This window comes from Stegostoma tigrinum, chromosome 3 (genome assembly GCF_030684315.1).
Source record: "Stegostoma tigrinum isolate sSteTig4 chromosome 3, sSteTig4.hap1, whole genome shotgun sequence".
NCBI lineage: Eukaryota > Metazoa > Chordata > Chondrichthyes > Orectolobiformes > Stegostomatidae > Stegostoma > Stegostoma tigrinum.
This window is the reverse complement of record NC_081356.1, coordinates 58,937,863-58,956,815: the sequence shown is the minus strand read 5'-3', so window position 1 is coordinate 58,956,815 and position 18,953 is coordinate 58,937,863. Positions and strand designations below refer to the sequence as shown.

The window sequence follows — 18,953 nt, the reverse complement described above, 5'->3', positions numbered from 1 at the left end:
GTGTGGGGGTTGGGGTAAGGACATGGGAGAACGTGCTCAGAGCCTAAACATTTTTAAACTCAATACTGAGTCTTGAAAGGAGTAGACCCCAAGCAGAAAATGAGATGCTGTTCTTCCAGTTTGCGCTGAGCTTCGCTGGAGCACTGTGGCAGACCTTAGCCAGAGATATTGGCTAGGGAGCATGGTGATGCGTTGAAATGTTAGGCAACAGGAAGCTCAGAGGCAATTTTGCAGACAGAACATGTGTGTTCTGCAAAGCAGCCACCCAATCGGCATTTCATCCCTGCAGGAGGAGACTACAGTGTGAGCAGCGAATACAGTAAACAAGCTTGAGTGAAGTACTGGGGCTGGGGCATTGGGTGGTGAGGGGGGAGGAAGTAAATGGGAAGGTGTTGCATCTTCTGCGATTGCAAATAGGAAAGCACCATGTGGGTGTGAAGAGTTACTGGGAGTTGCGTGGAAGAATGAAAATCTATAGTTTAATCACACAAAGAGTGGTATATTTTGGGAAACTGGAGTCTTTCAAGTCCGGATTCAGTAGAATATTGTTTAGGATCAAATTATGTGGAGCAAAAATGACCAAAGTGAGGTACAAATCAGCCATGATTTCACTGAATGGTGGAACAGGCTTGAAAAATTAATTAGACTAATTGTGTTGCCATAATTGTAATATTATTAAGATTTGTGTAATTGGAACAGATGTGTGCAAACAATCTTTAATCTGTAGTTTGAACAAGAAGAACAAAGCAAATTAAGTTGTTGTGCCATTAAAATTATCACTTTTTTTTTCATCTACTCACCCTTTTTCTGTTGACACTTTGACTTTATTCATTTTCACTAAACTCCTCTTTCACTTTGCCATGTCAAACAATCTGAAAATTCAAATATTTACATAAAGTTAGGATATAATTTCTTTAATGATGTTTTAAAACCATGTTTAAATTTTTTCAAAGCAAGTGGTCTCCTGTCGTATAACTCTCACTGCCTGCATTCCAGAAGGTAAAACTGACAGGTGGTTTCCAATGTCACACTTAGCTGAAGAGTCAGGAAATCGTGGTCCACAGTGGTACCAACAACACAAGCAGAAACAGGAATGAGGTCCAGAAAATAGAATTTAGGGATCTAGGCAAGTGATTGACAAGTATAACCTAGAAAGCAAAGATCTCTACTGCTCCAAGTACCACATGCTACCAAGCACAGAAAAAGTATTTCTGACTCAATGAACACATGGCTGGAAAGCTAGTGCAGGAGGAAGGGAATTTGATTTCTGGAGCATTGGGACTAATTCTTACACATAGGGCATCTTTACAAAAGAGGATGAGTTACACTTTAGCAGGACTCAAAATAACCTCACAATGAGATTTGTTAGTGCTGTTGGGGTGCGTTTAAAATACAATGTCAGGAAGAAAGAATTATTAGAGGGTAATCAGACAAAATAAAAACAAAGCTCATAATGAGAAATACAAAACCTGTTTAAAAAAAAGTGGAATGCAGCAGAAACAAATCCCAAAATCAGCAAAGAATAAATTACAGCAGTAATGTTAAAAAGAAAGAATTAAAAACACAATCAAAATGCGTAATAGCACTTGCAATTTGATCGATGAATTGATGGTGCTCCTACAAGTAGAAGCTTATGATTTAATAGCTGCAGGTGACCAAGACTGGTAATTGACTATCAAAGAGTATTTGACATGTGAGCGGGGTAGGCAAAAATGAATTGAAGATGGTGCCATGCTGATAATAAGGAGCTCTTTCAGTTCACTAATGGGAGAGGATCTCTCGTCAGAAGAACAGGATGGTGGATCTGTTTGAATAAAGCTAAGAAACAGAAAGTGTGAGCAAACATTGATAGAAGTAGCTTATGAGCCAGTAAACAATAGTGATAGCGTAGGGTATGGCATAAACCAAGAAATTAGAAATGCACGTAGCAAACTGAATGCAGTAATCACAGTGACTTCAATCGTCACATTAACTGGGTGGATCTACTGAAGACCATGTGATGAAGGAAGAATTCCAACAATGTTTTTTGAGATAGTTTACTGGACCAATATGCTAAGCAACCAACTGGAGAATTCGGCAATTTTAGATCTAGTCTACGTAATCAGAAAGGGCTTATTAATAATTTGTTATAAAAGAACTGTTAGAAAATAATGATCATATGATTTTAGAATGTTTAATTACACTTGAAAAATATGTCGTTCAATCCAAAACTAAAGTCTTAAATTTAAACTAGGACAACTTATGAAGGACATCAGCTGCAGAGGACTGGAAAAGGGCAGTATCTCCTTACACCGGCAACCGTGGACAACTGTGCATGTGTGTTCATTTGGAAACTTGCATCCACATTGCTTACTGTTTGGAACTATCAGCTGTGGCCTCATGTGCAAATGCAGAACTACGCAGGGAAGCTTGCACTATTTTGAACTAGGTTTCAGTGGTGGTACTGCCTGGGAAGAGAGCAGGGGGCAACAAGAAGAGCCCATCCCCAGGCCACCTCCCCTTCCCTATTTTTCTTCTCCACCCTCCCCACCTCCTCCACCTCTTTCAGCCACCCCATCCATTTCCCAATTTCTTCCTGTCCCAGTCTCTGTCCCTATATCTCTCCTATTTGCCCCAACTCTTCTTTCCCCACCGCCCCCCTACCCCCAGCCCCGGCATCCCACACAACTTAGTGGCAGAGGGAAAAGCTTGGAAAGTTGCTCCATGGTACTTATTCACAAGGTGAAATTTATTTTGTGCTGATAAAAATGTCGCCTCGATCTACAATCTCCGGATGTTTTCTCTTATTTGCAGGAAGCACTGGTCCACATTTATAAAATGTCTCTGACTCATTAATTGAAAATCATAGCCAACATCAACTGCTGGGGCTGCTGTGCTACATTGGTAGTGTGGTCTAAACCAGGAGGCCTGAGTTAAAGTTCCACCTGGTCTGGAGGGTATAATCTCTGAACAGGTTAATTATAAAATATCTGCCACAACTGCTGAAGGAAAAATAAATTGGTACTCTTTGGGCTTAATGTGCCCTTTATTGCGAAGAACAGAGAGAACTCCTGAGCTGGTGGACACTTGATGGCTAATTCTTAAATTGTTCACAACCCCAAGGTGTTCAACTACCTGAGAACCAACAACACCTGTTGGCAGGCAAATAGCTTTTGTCATTGATAATTGACCACTCGTCCATAAATGAGTCGGGTACTTGCTGCAGTTGAACTTTCATTTGCACACATCCCTCACTGCTGCTTGAACCAACAACTGTGCTTGCAATGAAGGTGGGGTTGCTTTCAAAACAAAATAGTAATCCTTCGGAATCTATGGTTTTAAAACAGTTATTTTCCCATTCCATTCCACAATTAAAAGTTCAGAAAAATAAAGACACAGTCTTTAAATGAGGAAAAGGCAAGTAAGTGTAATTAAGGATTATCAGATCAACTATGATCTCATGAATGATCTATCGAAAGTCAAATCCCAGTGCTTGCTTTCTTCTCTGTACGCAAAAACTGTGTAGATATGAACTGCTTCAGTAACTGTTTGCACATAAAGATCCCTTTCTTATGAATAAAGAACTAGAATGGGAAGCTTCAGATCTGTGCCACATCAGGAAAGGAGAAACGAGAGAAAGAAGTTCTGCTGAAAGAATTTGAACAGTAGGAGCTAAATTAAAGAGCAGAATCTCCAAGGTAATAATCTCAGAATGACTACCTGAGGCAGGACAAACTTGCATAGGGTAAATAAATTCAAGGAGTTAAATGCATGAGTCAAAAATTGGTGTGGGACGAGTGGGTTCATTGGGCAGTGGCATCAATTCTGGAGCGCAAGGGAGTTATTCATCTGGAACCATGCTAGGATTCGTATGCAGACAGGTTAATGGGGCCAGGGACTGAATGAAAAGGAAAGGTGTATGTAGCCTCACAAAAACAACTGGATATGGCTGCATTTCAGATCAGCTATTTATCAGTGGGATGGGATGGGACAGCATGAATGAACATAGAAGAACAACAGAAATAATTGTCAAAGGAGAAAAAAGGTAGAAAGGCAAAATTAATGACTTTACACAAATGCATTTGGTATTTTTAAAAAAGTCAATAAACAATGGACAGAAATAGAGGTCAATGGGAATGACTTATAGGTATTTTGGAGAGATAGCTACAAAGGAGATCAAAGCTGGGAACTAAATCGTCAGTGGTGTATGACTTTTTGAAAGAAAAGCCGAAAGGAAAGAATGGCTGGGTAGGTTTGTTAGAATGAGATCCATTAAGTAAGATAGCGAGAAATCATTCTGGATCGAAACATGCAGAATCCATCTGAATGGGGGTGAAGAAATAAAAGGGGAAGAGGACACTGGTGGAAGTAATCTGTTGGCTGCCAAAGCGTAGTTATACAATAATTATTAAGTGAATAACTTAGAAAATAATGAGGGCATGTAAAAAAGGCAGTACATTAATCAGGTAATGTCAATCTTCATGCAAATATAGAAAACCAATTGATAGAGGTAGCTACAAGGAGGAATTCATAGAGCCTGTTGAGGACAGTTTCCTGCAATAATATACTGTGGATCTAATGAGGGATCAAATGATTTTGGATTTGGTAAGGAGGTAATCAGGCAGGTTTGATAAATGATCCCAGAGTACAAGATTCCCAAGAAAACAATGGCCATAACACAGCAGAATTTAGCTTTTATTTCTGAGAAGGCACGCATTAGTCCTGGAGTGAACAGAGGTCCTTTGGCCTATATGGCTCAACAGGTGATCCAACCTGCTGATCCCAAATAAGAATGGATTTGGCATGTGGCTCATTCCTATACCTCACCTAATGTAGTTGGAAAATCAGAAACTGAAACAGTCAGTACCAACATCACAAGGAACTTCATTTTCAATCAGACACATTTATTTTAGCGCTGTTCCTAAAATCAACCTGAATGAGGACTCTCTTAAACTGAAAGTATTGCCTCAGTTTCTTTCAAGAGATTTATCCTGATTTTAATCTTCCCACATTCCATTTTAAAGGCTCTTAATGGTCCTTTTTTCAAGTATTTGTTGTAAGAAGAGGGAAACACTATTTTATTGTAGTGAAAATTTCAGTTGAGCAGTTTGCTAAACAAGGAACCAGAATAAATCTCATACAGATAAGAATGATTGTGGGTTCTTTACAATAACTGACATGTGAACATAGAACAGTACAGCATCACAGGACCTTCGGCCCACGATGTTGTGCTGACCTATTATCCTACTAAGATCCAACTACCCTGCATACCCTACATTTTACTATCCTCCATGTGCCTATCTAAGAGTCGCTTAAAAGTATCTGACTCCACTACCACTGCTGGCACCGCATTCCACATGCCCACCACTCTCTGTGGTGATATCTCCCCATTACCTTCCTCCAATCACCTTAAAATTATGCCCTCTTGTAATAGTCATTTCAGCCCTGGGAAAGAGTCTCTCACTACCCACTCTATCTAAGCCACTCATCATCTTGTACACCTGTATCAAGTCATCTCTCATCCTTCTTTGCTCCAGTGAAAAAAGCCCTAGCTCCTTCAACTCTTCCTCCTAAGAAGGCCCTCCGTCCAGGCAGCATCCTGGCAAATCTCCTCTGCACCCTCTCTAAAGCTTCCACATCTTTCTTGTAATGAGGTGAACAGAACTGAACACAATATTCCAAGTGTAGTCTAACCAGAGTTTTATAGAGCTGTTCTTAAACTCAATTCCCCTGCCAATGAAAGCCAACAGACCATATGTCTTCTTTACAACCCTATCAATTTGAGTAGCAACTTTGAAGGATCTCTGGATGTGGACCCCAAGATCCCACTGTTCCTCTACACTGCCGAGAATCCTGCCATTAACCCTGTATTCTGCATTCAAATTCAACCTTCCAAAATGAATCACTTCACACTTTTGTGGGTTGAATTCCATCTGCCACTTGTTTGCCCAGCTCTGTATCCTGTCAATGTCCTGTTGCAATCTACAAGAGCCCTCCACGCTGTCCACAACTCCAACAACCTTGGTGTCACTGGCAAACTTACGAACCCACCCTTCCACTTCCTCATCCAAGTCATTCGTAAAGGCGACTTATCTATCCTCATGTTTTTCAAAGTTTCTAGCACATTTTCCTTTCTAATATCGATCTATTCGAGCATATCTGCCTGTTTCATGCTGTCCTCACGTACGTCAAGGTCCCTCTCACTGGTGAATACTGAAGCAAAGTATTCATTAAGGACCTCCCTGAACTCCTCTGACTCTGCACACAAATTCCCTCCACTATCCCTGATTGGCCCCACTCTCACTCAGGCTATCCTCTTGCTCCTCACAGAAGCACAGAACGTTTCGGGGTTTTCCTTGATCCTACCCGCCGAGGTGTTCTCATACCCACTTCCAGCTCTCCTCAGTCCATTCTTCAGTTCCTTCCTGGTTACCTTGTAGATCTGTACAGCCCTGTCCAATCTTTGCTTCCTCAAACTTAAGTAGGCTTCCTTCTTCCTCTTGACTAGGTGTTCCACATGTCTTGTCATCCAAGGTTCCTGCACCTTACCATCTTTTGCCTGCCTCAGTGAGACAAATCTATCCACTACTTGTAGCAAATGCTTCATAAACAACCTCTACATTTCTATTATGTATTTCCCTCAACATCTGATCCCCATTTATGGTCATCAGTTCTTGCCTATTAGCATTGTAATTTCCCCCTCCCCAATTAAATATGATCGTCATGGAGAGGAACATGAGCAGACGGTACGGGAAAGTAAAGGTCAGGGAGTTGTGCTCACTGTCACCGAAATGCTCTCCCACCGAGAGATATGACACGTGGCCTGGTTTGTTGCCAAGGGACAAATCCATTATGGCCTCCCCTCTCATCAACTTCTCTACATATTGAGTCAGAAATCCGTCCTGGGCACACCTGACAAAATCTGCTCCATCCAAGCTATTTGTAGTTAGTAGGTTCTAGTCTACATTAGGGAAAGGAAACTTTTTTTTTAAGTGGATAAACAGAGAATTCATTTTTCTTGGCCAGCTACTTTATTTATTTTTTTTTCAAGGCAATAAAAAGTGTTTCCTCTTTCTCCTTGCAACAAATAATTAAGGACAAGATTGCAACAGGACCTTAAATCAGAATAAAGAGAAAATAGAAATCAGGATAAAATGCCCTCACCAAATCAATGACGGCATATCTCTGTTTGAGATACTCAATCTTCATGTTGTTCTTAAGAAATACACATCTATCTATATCAACATAAACTAACATCTTCATCCTAATTTCCGGACAGGGTTTCCCAAAATAATTAATATGAGTTTCTTTAAAGTATACAGAAACAAAAGGAAAAAGTTAATAAAATCTTGGGAAGTTTCTAACAAATGGAGACTGTATGTGTTGACTTTTAGCTTACATACAAAGAATTTGAGGCAGCACAAGATGCTGGTAGGAGTAATCCTGCACACATCATTATTGTTTCCTTGTTCTTCCTTTTAAAATGAATACAAAATGCTAAAAATATTGGCTGAGAAAAATATACTTGAAACCTGCAAGAGATCATATTTTGTGCGATAGCTACATCATCCATTCTAGGCATTGCAGTAAAACAAACAAACATTCTGTTCCTAATAAAATTGTAAGATGAACATTTCTAACAGTGATATGGTAGTGGTATTCTAGCTGTTAGTTTCCAAGAGATGACTTACATTTAATGGAATGATTGCGTTTAAAGCGCTAGCAAACTGACAATATTATCTTGGCTAATCAGAGCAGTGCTGTTACTTCAAAAATATTGTAGCTCCGCCAAATTATTCTGATTGCACAATAAACGTCTCACATAGATCCCTTCCTTTGTCCTAACGTCAAATAAAGCAATGTATGCAAGTGAATTGTGTTCTTGTGTTATTCAGAGAAGTTGAGGGATCTAATGAATTAGTTTAACAAACTCGATTCAAATGCAGATGACAAGCTTGATTTCCCTGTATCTTGAATGCAGCATCAAAAAGGTACCAGTGATGTCCCATGTAACATGTTTCCAATTATCAATTCTCCTCATATTCTGGAGCTCAGTAAACTCTAACATTAGTAACAAGAATTACAGCCCAGACACCAAGGAAAGGAAAAGTTTTGTCTGATCAGCAGAAGTTGCAGAAGTGTCACATACTTTTTTATTTTTACAACTAAGGAGAAAAAAACAGATTAAAACCTCTGAAAAATAGAACAGCTTGATATAGCATTTCTTCCTAAAGTTGTTTTAGTGAGACTAATAAGTAATTTACTCTCTGATCATCTTTCTCTTGCAAAATCTAAGAGATTACAGGAAGAGTTAAACCATATTCAACAGGATAAGTACAAGGGTTTTGTTCAACTCCTGGGCTTCTATACAATACTGATGTGTACATTTTCAATTATGCTCTTCCTAATTTCAGGCACAAGCACGAAAGAACAGTCTGGTTTAAAAGGCTGAAGAGCTAACAGGCTATAATTGTAAGCTTAGTTCACATAAACATGGATAATGCAAGTAAATGCTAAGTTTACAGAGAAAAATTAATTTGTTGAGTGAGCATGATCACATTTGTGATCAATACTATGCTCATCATTTCAACTTGAAAGCAATCTAATGATTTATTCATCCATCACAATAAAATCTTGCACCACTAAAATGTAGGGCATCTAAACTTTTCTTCACATTACAAAGGATTGGAATTATAACTTAGAACACTTCATTGCTTCTTATTACTTTACTCTGAATTTTAACATTTTAAATGTTTGGACATCAACTCTGTCAATTTTCCACATCAGTCATCCAATCCCTTGTTTCTCACTGAAATTTCAGTCTCATTATTTTCTGTTGATTATCCTTTCTATTTTCCTCCATATTCTGCTCAACTCACATATGACAAAGGACACAGAAGTGCCAATGATGTTTTTTTTTATTCTTTCATGGGATGTTGGCATCTTGTTGCTCATCCCTAATCACCTTGAACTGGAGCTTGTTAAACCATTGCAGGTGAAAGTCAACCACATTGCTGTGGGTCAGGAGTCACATGAAGCTGACTGGTCTAGTCATAGAGTCATGGAGATGTATAGCACAGAAATAGATCTTTTGTTCCATCTCATCCACGCTGACCAGATATCCTAAATAAATCTTGTCCCACTTGCCAGCATTTGGCCCATATACCTCCAAACTTTTCCAAATTCCCTCAGGATAGCAGGTTTCCTTGTATCAAAGGGCACTAGTAAACCAGGTAGACTTTTATGACAATCAACAATGGCTTCATGGTCACGAATACTAGAGCTATTTCCAGATTTGCTCACTTAATTTTAAATTACACCAGCTTCCAGTAAATTGCTTTCATTGCTCCAGAACGAAAAACTAAGAAGATGGGAAAGTAACTGTTAAAATGATTGTGCTACACTGCACAACAACATATTGTACACTTTAGGCCAACAGTTCAACAGCTCACGATACATTACTGGGGAGGAGAATTTGGTATGAAACAGCATTCTAATTAACTCCGATGTAAGACACCAGGTGTGGCCTGGTGACCCACGACCTCTGGGGCAGTAACAAAGAAAAATTGAAATTTTTTCACGAGCGTTGATCTAAATTGGAAATGTGGAAGCCAAGTTTAGACGTAGTCAGACTCTGCAATTTGCTAACTGTAAATCTGGAAAACAGAGCATTCATGCAGCCAGGCCTTGGAGAATCAACTTCCCACTGGAACCAGACAACGCCTCTCATTTTCTTCAGATTAGAAGAGTGGCCACGCTACCCATACGGGCCCCAGTTGTGCCTGTCTCTTTGTGGGAGATGTGAAATAATCCTAGTTGCAGTACTATTCCAGCCCCTACCCGAACTCCTTCTCCGGTATAATGATGGTATTATCAGTTCTGCTTCCCTCTCTGATCAAAATTGGAAACGTTTACCAATTTTGCCTCCAATTTTCACTCACATAGGCTGTTATTACACAAAACCCATTGTTACCTAGTAACAGTCTCTCTTAATATCTATTCATCCTCTTAGACCAATTCTATATCCATTTCTTTGTCTATCCAACTGTTCTTCTCTCTCTTTGGGCTCTATCTCCACCTATCGTTTACTCCTTACCCTTTCCCCATCCCATTTTTTGCATAAATACATTTTCCCAGCCACTATCAATTCTGAAGGACAGTCATTGAACCCAAAACGTTAACTCTAATCTCTCTACAGATGCTGTGGGACCTGCTGATCTTTACTAGCAATTTCTGTTTTAGTTTCTGAAAGCCTAGAGCTGCTGGCCAGCTGCTAACAGCCCCATTGTTTACACCTTCAGGAAATCTGGTTTGTTACAAGAATGCCATAAGGACTTGGTGCCATCGGCTCAGTTGGAGGCTAGAGACATGGTGTGACAAGGTCAGCATTTGACAATCTGAAGGTTCAAAACCATGTTCTGAGATGTCCGGATGTGGAGAGTAAGGGTTTCCCGTCCCCGCCTGATTCTACTATTAAATATAGGTCACAGAATCTTCAAAAAAAAACAGTAAGGAGGGGGGTAAAAAGAGTAACCTAGAGGACAAGTTCACCGTGCTGTTTGCACCTTCTTCAAAAGATGTCTACAGAGAGCACCTTCAACTGGCAGCCGAGCTACACAGCACCTTTGGCAATATGACCTGAAGACCAGAACCAGCCCTGGACAAGAAAAGTCCAAATCGAAGACTGCAAATCCTGAAACATCAGCCAGCCATCAAATATCGAGAAATAGTCTGTCCCAGCCTTAGTGAACAGTTATCACCAGTCTTTTCAAACAAACAGTTCACATACAGTGATAGGGACCTGAGAATAAGGTGTACCGAATCCTCAAAAGCCTGTGTCACAAATAACTGGCTGGTATAACTTTGAGACTGTTTACTTAGAGATTTAAGACTGTTTATTGAAAAGTTTGAGATGACATTTATAGAGTTGGATAGAGTTTAATTTAAGTTGAGTCTGCTAAATATTGTTTTTCCTTGATAAAGTATTCAATAAAGTTGCGTTGCATCTTCTCCTGAAACTTAACCCCTTTGTTTATCTCACCACGTAAGTCCGAGTTAAAAATTACTGCGAACTGGTCAAGTTTAGTCAGGGTACATTTATACAGCTTTCACTTTACAACACAGAATCCTACAAATTACCATATTGCATAGCAAATAAATATTCTATATAATTCAGTTCATGTGACAGTCTTGAAAGCATCAGCCAAAAAATGAAAAATCACAATTTCTCCTGATGCTGTTGAGAGATGTGGGTCTGCCAGCAGAAAAAACAGCAAGTTGATCATCTCAGCATGAGCTACAAGAATATGTAATCTGCAAAAGGAAGTTATGAATTCCAAAAACATTCTTTTTTTCCATGCAGGTCCACATTTCCCTCCTTTATGCAAGCAAAACTAATGAGAACTCAGCCCTCTTTATATCCCATGATTCATCTATTTGAGAGTGAATCATCAAGTTTGATTTCAATAACATGTTGTCAGAACTAAATTGCAGCATATGATACAAAAATGTCTGATTTGATCAGTTAATTTAATCCTTCAAAAGTATGTACTCCACACTCCTGCAAAATTCTTGTGAAAATGTAACTGGGTGTGGCACATGTTAGAGGCTAGGGAATGGCAAGAAAAAAATGATTGTCAAACATGATATGGGAGCAAATTACTACAAAACGTTAAGTTCTGTACAGTAATGTACAGTATTGTAGTTGAGAGCTAAGAAACTGAAGCTTCATTGAGGCCATATAACATAGTTGCTAACATTTTGGTTCTTTTAAATCCTTTCTCTCAAGCAACAATCATTGCAAAGACTGACAGAAATTTGGTAACTTGCATCCTCAGCAGCGTAAAGATATCTACAATCCTTAAATGCCCTGACCTTGCATTTGGCAAATATAATTTACACTTCTTCCTCACATTACTTACTAAAAAACATATCCTCTCATCCAATTCTGTTGAACAAAAGAATATGTGGACAACACTTCCACATAGTAGCTATTCCTTTACCAAGAATTGACATGCAAGATTCATCATTGTTGTATCACCTAGAATACAAAAATACTTAATTGACATCAAAATAGGTAGTCTCCACCCATCAGAATTTAAAGGACTTTTCCTGGAACAAGCCATTCATAATTTCTCAAGTTGTTAGGAGTTCTGTGCTTTTTCCCAATTCTATGTGAGAATGTTTTAGTAGCTATAAAGTGAACTTGCTCTTATCTGAGTCTGATGACGCACAAGAGACAATGACTGTTTTAACTGTAATATTGTTATTAAGTAATAAATATTACACCTCCCTCCATTTACTATTCATTAAGCTGCCTATGGCATCATTCCTTACATGGTATTAGCGGCTAAGAAGTGGTATCAGGAAATCTACAGAAGATATCCCAGAGATCGTTCCAACAGAAACCAACATATATAAGTCAATATAATAAAATGTGAGGCTGGATGAACACAGCAGGCCAAGCAGCATCTCAGGAGCACAAAAGCTGACGTTTCGGGCCTAGACCCTTCATCAGAGAGGGGTATGGGGGGAGGGAACTGGAATAAATAGGGAGAGAGGGGGAGGCGGACCGAAGATGGAGAGTAAAGAAGATAGGTGGAGAGAGTGTAGGTGGGGAGGTAGGGAGGGGATAGGTCAGTCCAGGGAAGACGGACAGGTCAAGGAGGTGGGATGAGGTTAGTAGGTAGCGGGGGGTGCGGCTTGGGGTGGGAGGAAGGGATGGGTGAGAGGAAGAACCGGTTAGGGAGGCAGAGACCGGTTGGACTGGTTTTGGGATGCAGTGGGTGGGGGGGAAGAGCTGGGCTGGTTGTGTGGTGCAGTGGGGGGAGGGGACAAACTGGGCTGGTTGAGGGATGCAGTAGGGGAAGGGGAGATTTTGAAACTGGTGAAGTCCACATTGATACCATATGGCTGCAGGGTTCCCGGGCGGAATATGAGTTGCTGTTCCTGCAACCTTCGGGTGGCATCATTGTGGCAGTGCAGGAGGCCCATGATGGACATGTCATCAAGAGAATGGGAGGGGGAGTGGAAATGGTTTGCGACTGGGAGGTGCAGTTGTTTTTTGCGAACTGCATCCCTCAACCAGCCCAGTTCGTCCCCTCCCCCCACTGCACCACACAACCAGCCCAGCTCTTCCCCCCCACCCACTGCATCCCAAAACCAGTCCAACCGGTCTCTGCCTCCCTAACCGGTTCTTCCTCTCACCCATCCCTTCCTCCCACCCCAAGCCGCACCCCCCGCTACCTACTAACCTCATCCCACCTCCTTGACCTGTCCGTCTTCCCTGGACTGACCTATCCCCTCCCTACCTCCCCACCTACACTCTCTCCACCTATCTTCTTTACTCTCCATCTTCGGTCCGCCTCCCCCTCTCTCCCTATTTATTCCAGTTCCCTCCCCCCATCCCCCTCTCTGATGAAGGGTCTAGGCCCGAAACGTCAGCTTTTGTGCTCCTGAGATGCTGCTTGGCCTGCTGTGTTCATCCAGCCTCACATTTTATTATCTTGGAATCTCCAGCATCTGCAGTCCCCACTATCTCTGATATATAAGTCAATAGTTTGCCAATTTTCCTCATTTTCACAAGGGAAATTCTCAGCTGCGTTCCCTGTCTTCTACTTTCTCTTGCTCCCTTCCAGCTCCACTCAGAAAAAAAAGTTAATATACAAAAGATCCACTGCAATAAACTCAGATCATGTCACACTGTGGACTAGCACTGCCACACAAACATGGTGCTTCAAGTAATCTGCACCATAACTGACATATTTCTACAACAACATGCCACATCAAGATAGAAAGAAATCGAAACTTGTCAATTATTTTCATTATGCATTTTGTTTAGATTAAGTTTCACCAAAGGCAATAGTTCTCTAAAACACCAGTTTCACTCAGGAAAAAACTTCAACATTAGCTCCTAGCAACCTGAATGGTCAGACTTCTGAAACATAAGATCTATTTCTGAATTCTAGTGGTTCAGAAATATTTATTTACTGCCAATAATTTGGTTTTATAATGAACTTTGAAATACATTGATCACTTTGAAAAAACAATATTTCACAGAAAATTCTTATTCTCAAAACTGAAGGAAATAATTATTTACTGTACCATATTTTCCATGTAATACTGATTTTTAATATTACAAGTCCAAATTACCTTCATAGCAATAACTGTGATTTTAATTAAACAGGAGCATTATGTTCTAGTTAGTGGAGTTATGTATTACTATGTTCTTAAATTATAGAATCCCTTATTTCAATAGCTGCTCCCCACCCCCGCCAACAAAGCTTAAATAAACACACTGTTCTGATAAAAAGTCATCATCCTGAAAAGTAACACTGTTTCTCTCTCCACATATGCTGCTTGATGCGCTGCACATTTTCAAAGTTTTCCATTTCTATTCCATTGAAGTATCTATGATCTAAATTAGACTTTTCTCTTCAAACATTAAGAAATTCAATTAATATGCATACAATAAAGGTCTTCATTAAAAATCTAAATTTATGGTTACATTTTGAACTTTATTATTTTCTAATCAAACTATTCACAGTTATCCTTACACTTCTGCAGCAGATAGATTTGAACCTTGGCCTCATGACTCAGAGGTAGGGACACCACCTTGCACAAACTTAAAATGAAATTAAGGGGTACAGGGGGTCATGTGGCTTGCTTCAATTTTCACTCCACACTTGAGTGGTTTGATTGCTATGGGGAAAGAGATACCCAAGTCAAGCAATCTGCTGAGAAGGTACAACATATTCAAACCTGTGGACAATAGCAAGAGTGCATCTGCTGCTTGTCCATAGATGGGATTTGGGCTTTGAAAAGGTATCTTTACCTGTTGTAGAATTTTTTTCTTCTCTTCTGTAATGGAGGAGATCAGGCATTGTTTTGAAAGATCCAACAGACATTTATTATAGTTGGTTATTATATACAAATATTACGTCAAGAGACATTAGGTTGGACACTTATGTTAGGCTGATCAGTTACAGTTGAAGAGCACACTTCTAGTAACATTCTTCAAGAGACTGGAATTAAGATACATTCTTTATCTTCTCGGTCACGTGCCATGATACAATGACATTGCGAGCATCTCTCTTAGAGGTGCATGGCATATTGACCGTGGGACATAACTCAACAGACCATTAGCCTCGAAGTCTCAAACAGACTCACAGGCTTCACAAATAGTTTTACTTTAAAACTTTTTTTTAAATTCCAAACAAGAACGGAGCTAATTATTATTTCTACTTGTACAAAAGGCTCATGTCATTCAAACTGCTGTGGAGATAGGTATTGACAAAGGAAGACTCAATAATGAGACATTGCAGTACAGGGATTCTCTTAATTTATGAGTCCCAAGTCAATCTACAAGAATCTGAAACAGAGAAAACATTGATCCAATGATGCATCACAGAATGTAAATGGGAAATCATGGTCTGCTCAAACAGATGAGTTCATGAAGCATTAAAGGAGGCTTGAAGATTAATCTATCTTGAGCTAAAAGAATCTCCAATGTGGCCCTAACAGTGCAATTTCTAATCTCAGATTTGACTTAATTGACTTGGAAAGCTAAAAGGAAACAGACCATCAGGTGTGAAGAACAGCTTTAGATTTGTTCCAGGAGAATAAAGTTTCCATTTAAGAAACAGTATATTGTATATTGTGGCGTGCGATTTTTAAGACCTGGGGTTTTTTATGCTGTTTAGAGAATAAATTGACTATTTCCTAGTTAGCAATCTTGTACTTAGTTTAATAAAAACAAAATACTGAAATATACATAGAATTGAAACTCACCAGATCCAGCAGCCTCTATAGACTGAGAAACAGAGTTAATGTTTCAAATCTAGCATGACTCTTTGTCAGAACTGAAAGGGTTGGAAAATACATTTTTAATACATATGACAGAGGTAGAGGAGGAGCAAGAGGAATAGATGTTGTGGGGCCTGGTTCAAAAAACGAGTTGACAACTGTGATGACAGAGAGATAGGGATATAAAACGCATGTAAATTAAAATGTGAGGGGAGTTAAATGAGTTCTCTCTATTGAGAGCAAATTAAATAAATACAGGCTGCTGAGGATGGGTGGTTGTTAATGTTACAAAAAATGAAGAACATTGATGGGACCAGGTTCTGAAACAGAGAAATTCAAAACCAAACCCTAGAGGCCGTTTTCATATTGTTTGTTGTAGTAAACGTCTCAAAACTTTAAAATTTTATTGTACAGAATCACAGAATCCCTACATGGTGGAAGTAGGCCATTCGGCCCATTGAGTCTACACTTACCCTCCAAAGAGTATCCCATCCAGAACCACACCCCTACCCTATAAACCCTGCATTTTGTCTGGGTAATCCACATAGCCTACATATCTTTGGTACAATCCTTCCAGTCACTGTAAATTCTCTGTAAAAATATTAGCTTGTTAAAAATGTTACAATCCATGTGCAAGTACTATAAAGTAAGTGGAAATGTTCCATTCCATGTAGAACAATTTAAGGAACCTCCATTGTATTTTGAATATGGAAACTTCAGCATTTTTCAAGTAAAATTATGAGGGTGACTCGGTTAAAATAGAGATGCCTTTCTCTTCAAAACAACAAAGGTGGAACCTAGTTGAGCTTGAGCCATTATCAAGTAACAATCCTTTGAATGACAGCAGATTAAAAAAAAGTTATTTTTATTTATACGGGTATCTCTGGCTGGGCTAGCATTTGTTGCTGTTCAGGTGGTGGTGGTGGTGAAGGTGAACTGCCTTTTGTAGTTCATCCTTTCTAGCAGTTGATATAACTGAATGGTTTGCTAGGCATTGCACAGAATCAACCATGTTGTCAGAGTCACAAGTAGGCCAGTCTAGATAAGGATCATAATTCCCTTCCCTAAAAAGACATCAGTGGAACAAATGGGTTTTATGACAATCAATAACGGTTTCATGGTGAAATTAAGATTTCTGATTCCAGATTTGTATTGTATTTGCATTCCAATAACTGCTGTAGTGGGATTTGAACTCAGTCCATTACCCAGATCTCTGAACTACTTGCCCAGCAACAATACCTGTAAACCATTACGTCCCTATCCTCAGATTACGTTCCTTACAACTATCATCTAAACATGCACAGTTTAAAAAAGTTGAAGATGTTTATGATCTCTATACAGATCAATAATGTTTACAAAGATATTCGAATTCAGAGTGACTAGAAGGATCATACATTGCATCCCAAATAACTGCCATATAGTATCCTTTTAGACATTTTAAGATGTATATTTAAAGCTGAGTTTGGAAGAGTGCACTGTTTCTTCCCAAGCCCTACCCTATTCCCACTACTCCACTAACCACAAGATAAATTTAAAATGTTTACCTAATTATTAGATTTAGAATAAATAGATCCATCAATCAGGTATCTTCAATCAAGAAAGTGATCAAATCACTGCGAAAACAAGAATTACTTGGCAATAAATGTAAAGCTAATTAAAATACTAGTTGAAATATCAAAATTTAAATATTTATCCTTCTTGATACTTTAAAAACATGTACACAAACAGCCCATTCACACCAGGAATAGGGGAAAAAGTGGGTTGCTCTCCTTGCAGGGACTCACTTTGGGAAATAAAAGGCTTTAACCAAGGATGGTTGAAGATGAAAAGGATAAAGGTGTGAAATTTGCAGATGGCTATCATTCAGACATTCTGGCACATGTACAGGAGGTCACCAAACGTAGGCAACTACATTCCCTCAAATTCTGTTTATTCTTCTGGGGAGTATGTGAGGTGCATGGTGGCAGTGACTTCCTAAATCACAAGTTAATGCTGAGAAAAATGTTATACACAAATTGGCATTCACAGACCTTTACAGCAGCTGCCTGGCCATGAAGTACAGAGGGGGTGTTGCTAGGCATTTGTCTCTCAGATCTTTGCAAACTCAGCTTCCTTTGGAAACACGTTATTAGGTATTCTTCCAAATATTCCTGAAGAGGACAATCAGGTTGCACTCTGGATTCACAAAAAGGATTTTTTCCAGAATCAGGACAGTTAAGCTGAAAAGTTATTTTCCTTCAGCAGGCTGGTCATCAACAATAACTAAAAGTAGAAATAGAAATGAGGCATATGGTCTCCAGCAAACAATTGTTATACAACATGTGACTACCAAGAAATGCCTATTGCAATAAAAGTCCCAATGTCATTTCATTGACCTCTTCTTAAAATATCCATCCAGGTTATCTGCAATCCTTCAAAGTCAGGTCTACAAAATTTAATAAATATGAAGCCTTCATAAAAGCATCAGGATTCATTAAGTAACTGCAAGCATGCTCATAGGAAAATAAGCACAAAACTATAATTGTGTCTTCAAACTGAATGACAATTTTGATATGACTAACTTTTATGCAGATACTTTTGATCTGGAAAATATACTGCAGGCTTCTGGCAGTATCCTCAGTTCAATTTCTGGAATCCGTGCTTGATGAACTGTATATCATATTGCATTGCTGAAGGTCTATGAAAGACTTTCATCTAAATGTCAATATCATATTTCATTCATTGCAAGACACATTCTACAGAAAGTTTTTTTAACCTCTTGAGGGTTAATTCCATCTGTATTGTTTTCTAAGTGTTTGTACCATCCATGTCTTTCTGTTCTATGTAGTTAGGTTACATGAAAACAAAGAAATGGAAAGTTATAGGATTATGTGAAGAAACGATGCAGGCTTGATTAAAGCATAATGGCTTGTGTGGACTGAGTCAGTCAAACCAGCTGTTTCCATGCTGCATCTTCCATACAAATCTGGAGTTAGAAGCAAAAGTCTTGCGGAGAAGAAAATACAATGTGTATTTTACACAGTCTCCAATACATCACACTTAGTTAAGAAGCATGTAGTAGTTGTTTTGCACACTAGCTCAGTCAGAGGTGATTCGACCTGCACATGGAAGCTATGCATGTAGATTTCATGCCAACCATACAAAACAAATCTAAATATTCACCTTTTGAA

The 18,953-nt window shown here is 39.2% G+C and overlaps 1 protein-coding gene across 1 annotated transcript in view; it reads right to left on the bottom strand.

The window, feature by feature from the left end:
* agtpbp1 (ATP/GTP binding carboxypeptidase 1) overlaps positions 1-18,953 on the bottom strand; it is a 289,350-nt gene that overhangs the window by 240,490 nt on the left and 29,907 nt on the right. The window contains exon 2 of the mRNA XM_059644629.1: positions 801-872. The gene's annotated coding sequence lies outside the window, so the exon portion shown is untranslated. The remainder of the gene's footprint in view (positions 1-800; positions 873-18,953) is intronic.